The 3,846-nt window shown below is 42.4% G+C and overlaps 1 long non-coding RNA gene across 1 annotated transcript; it reads right to left on the reverse strand.

Moving 5' to 3' along the window:
- Positions 1-3,000: 3,000 nt before the first annotated feature.
- On the reverse strand, positions 3,001-3,623 carry LOC107737838 (uncharacterized). Its single transcript, XR_001639827.1, has 3 exons — positions 3,554-3,623; positions 3,287-3,347; positions 3,001-3,105 (listed from the first exon to the last, which is right to left on the reverse strand). It is a non-coding gene; the product is annotated as an uncharacterized LOC107737838 (long non-coding RNA).
- Between the last annotated feature and the right edge of the window lie 223 nt (positions 3,624-3,846).

Below are 3,846 nucleotides of genomic sequence, written 5' to 3' on the forward strand. Positions count from 1 at the left end.
TGTGGAAGTGGATGTGCATCCTTTATCGTTCTTGCATTCAACCATCTGTAGTCTGTGCATATCCTCAGACTGCCATCCTTCTTCCACACTAGGACTAATGGGGAAGCATATTCACTTACAGACTTCCTAATTATCCCGTTCTTCCATCTGGGACAGAACCTGACGCAATTTTTGGTAGTGTGCAGGCGGCACTCAGAACCTGACGCAACTTTTGGTAGTGTGCGGGCGGTACTCTACGATAAGGGAGTCTGAATGGACGCTCATCCATTAGCCGAATGCGGTGAACAAAGCCCTTTACTTCTCCACAATCCAAAGCATGCTTGGAAAACACATCGTTGTATCTCTCCAGTAATTGGACTAACTTCTATTTTGTCTCATGGCTGACAGAACAAGGCTGGATGTCGAGTTCAGCCAGGCCAACAGTTTCCAATCGCTGTCTGAAATCAGCTGATGAATTAGGTAAGTGCTGACTCTCCTTCCCAAACACCTCAGCTCGACTCAGCCCTTGGAAAAGTTCAAAATCCTCCACGGCGACACTTGGGAATACGTCTGCCAATTTTCGATTCCTCTTGAGTGTGACTGGCTTGTCAGAGACGTTGGTGATTTTTACGGGAACCCAGCGATCACCCCATAATGGCGTAACAACTCGCCCGACCATGATGTCTCGTGACACAGACCTTGAAGTCGTTGGTTCCACTACAACTGTGCTCCCTGGTGACATGGGGACATTTTTTGGCAACTTTCCCCAGACGAGGTGCTCCTGTCTTGCTAAGAGGGTGACACACTGCTGTAGTTTGATTGTTCCCACCTTGTTTGGTAACTCTGAGCCCTTCCACTGACACATGTTGGCCATAACATCAAGGAACTGCTCACATCCTGCTATCGGCTCCACTGTCTGATTAGAAACAAGTCGCCAGTAATCACTATCGCCTTTCATACGATGTGCGAGGAATTTGACTACATTCGTGCCAATGATTAGATCATCCCGCTGGCCGGGTACAACGAGAATAGGCACTAGGCAGCTCTCTCCATAAACTTTCAATTCAACCTCATACATACACTTTGGCCTTGTAACTTTACCCCCGCATCCTACTAGAATGACTTCCTGTTGAAGAGGTGTGGGTGGAGGCAATACATTCTCACTTAACATCCTCTTTTCTGCTTTGTCACTAAAGGTGCAGGCCATGGACCCTGTATCAACAACCCTCTACGGACACCTTGGTAACTGAATCGCCATTGGCTAGAACATTTTTTAGTTTACTCGCCAGACTGATATACTATATATGGATATGTATATTATATATATATATTATATTACAAACACACACACACACACACACACATATACGATCCACTGCTTTATTCAGCCGCACCCAGTATTCAACGGGATCTTCTCCTGCTAATGGAACAGTGCCATAGAAGTCAGCCAAAGGCATACATGAGTAATTAACATCACTAAAATGCTGTTTCAGGATGTCTATGATAACCTTTGGGTTCTCAACTGGGTTTAAAGCTGAATTACAACGGAGAGTGACTCTAACGACATCCTTCGCTTTACCCATCAATCTGCTTAAAATCTCTTGATGCTGCTCTGCTAATGGTATTCCTCTCTTTCTCAGATACGTGTCCATCAGCTCCTCCCATTCACGTACACCAAGCTTGTCTGATGCATCACCGCGGTACACTGGGGGCTCTTTTGCTTCACTCTGCATGACCAACCTCACTCCAGTCAAGTTAAGTGAAGGTATTTCTGAGAATGTCTTGCTGGTACCTAAACCTTGGGTTTGTGCACCTCTATTCTCTCCTTCCCCAAAACTAGCCTCCCTTTGAGATGCTAACATTGTCTGACCAACTTGTTGAGCGATATGTGCTATCAACCCTTGCCAGTTTGGATCATTTATGTCTGGAACAGCTAAGGGCAAAGTGTCAGCTGTTGGATTGGGAACATTATCAATTACACGTGTGGAGCACAACACATGAGGCCTTCTGTTCACTCTACTCTCCCTTTCAATTGGAGCGACTGGAGTTTCACCAAAAATTTTCCCCCTACCAAGACCCAACCCAGTCATTGTTTCATCAAATTCATCTCCGTTTAAACTAAATGCCATGTTCAGTTTCATACACTAAATAAATCCAACAGAAATTAAATGTCCAAATAGAATAAACTCTATCAGAAAGTATCAGTCCGAGAATAATAATCACTTAATGAGGAAATGCTACAGTCAATATGATGGGTTCTCAACTGGGTTTAAAGCTGAATTACAACGGAGAGTGACTCTGACGACATCCTTCGCTTTACCCATCAATCTGCTTAAAATCTCTTGACGCTGCTCTGCTAATGGTATTCCTCTCTTTCTCAGATACGTGTCCATCAGCTCCTCCCATTCACGTACACCAAGCTTGTCTGATGCATCACCGCGGTACACTGGGGGCTCTTTTGCTTCACTCTGCATGACCAACCTCACTCCAGTCAAGTTAAGTGAAGGTATTTCTGAGAATGTCTTGCTGGCGCCTAACCCTTGTGTTTGTGCACCTATATTCTCTCCTTCCCCAAAACTAGCCTCCCTTTGAGATGCTAACATTGTCTGACCAACTTGTTGAGCGATATGCCTTCTGTTCTCCCTTTCAATTGGAGCGACTGGAGTTTCACCAAAAATTTTCCCCCTACCAAGACCCAAAAGACCCAACTCATCAAATTCATCTCCGTTTAAACTAAATGCCATGTTCAGTTTCATACACTAAATAAATCCAACAGAAATTAAATGTCCAAATAGAATAAACTCTATCAGAAAGTATCAGTCCGAGAATAATAATCACTTAATGAGGAAATGCTCCCGTCAATATGAAAATGTAAAATGTCTTTATGTACCCTCACAGTTCTTCACTCACAAAACCGTGAACCTCAAAAACCTCAAAGTCGGTGACCCAACTGACGTAGATCCTGAAGCAAATCTTGATCCGGGTCACGGCACCAATGGCACCAATGTGTTGCTGACCGCTGTTACCATCATCTGCGTTGTGTGTAAGAAGACCCAGGACACTTTCACTTCTGTTCACCAAAAGGGGATTTATTGACAGCCACGCCCAGCATTAACTTCACTCCGTCTGTGGATTAACATGAATAGAGTTCATATCTCTCTTTCTTGGGCATTCCATAAAGACATTCCTCTCCCCAGCATATACAATGCGAACTCACTTTGTGCAACAATTGAGACCCTGAAACATTGTAGTATTAACACAGTACAAGAATATAAAAAGAAGAAAATAAACAATAAGAGTGAAATACCTGTGGATTAACATGAATAGAGTTCATATCTCTCTTTCTTGGGCATTCCATAAAGACATTCCTGTATGATATAATATTTGTTAGCTAATTAATGACTCAAAACGGCCCACACGATATAACTTCACATTCTTAATCCACTCGCGCATAAAACTTATAACAGAACACTGCATATAGTCTCAGTACCATTTACAATATAATATTTAGTCGATTTATACACTTTGCAAACTTAATTCACTTATAAAATGAAGAGCTCTGACAAACGCTTACCTCTCCCCAGCATATACAATGCGAACTGAAGAGAAGCGCGCACTCACTTGAAAATGGCGTCAATAGAGCGCCAGGAGAAGTTTTCAAAATAAAAGTCTCTAAAACAGTGAACAGCAGAATCACAAATATTGCTCAAAGAAAAACAGAAATAAATCAATAATACAATAACAAATAAATCTGTAATACAATAAAAAGGATTTTAGTGAAAAAGCAATGTGTTACATTCAAATTGTATTCACTATAACTCGTTACATTCACCCCTTCCGGATTTCACTAAAATCCGTACTGGTTCC

The sequence above is a fragment of the Sinocyclocheilus rhinocerous genome, unplaced genomic scaffold (genome assembly GCF_001515625.1).
Source record: "Sinocyclocheilus rhinocerous isolate Xijiao unplaced genomic scaffold, SAMN03320098_v1.1 scaffold16546, whole genome shotgun sequence".
Lineage (NCBI taxonomy): Eukaryota > Metazoa > Chordata > Actinopteri > Cypriniformes > Cyprinidae > Sinocyclocheilus > Sinocyclocheilus rhinocerous.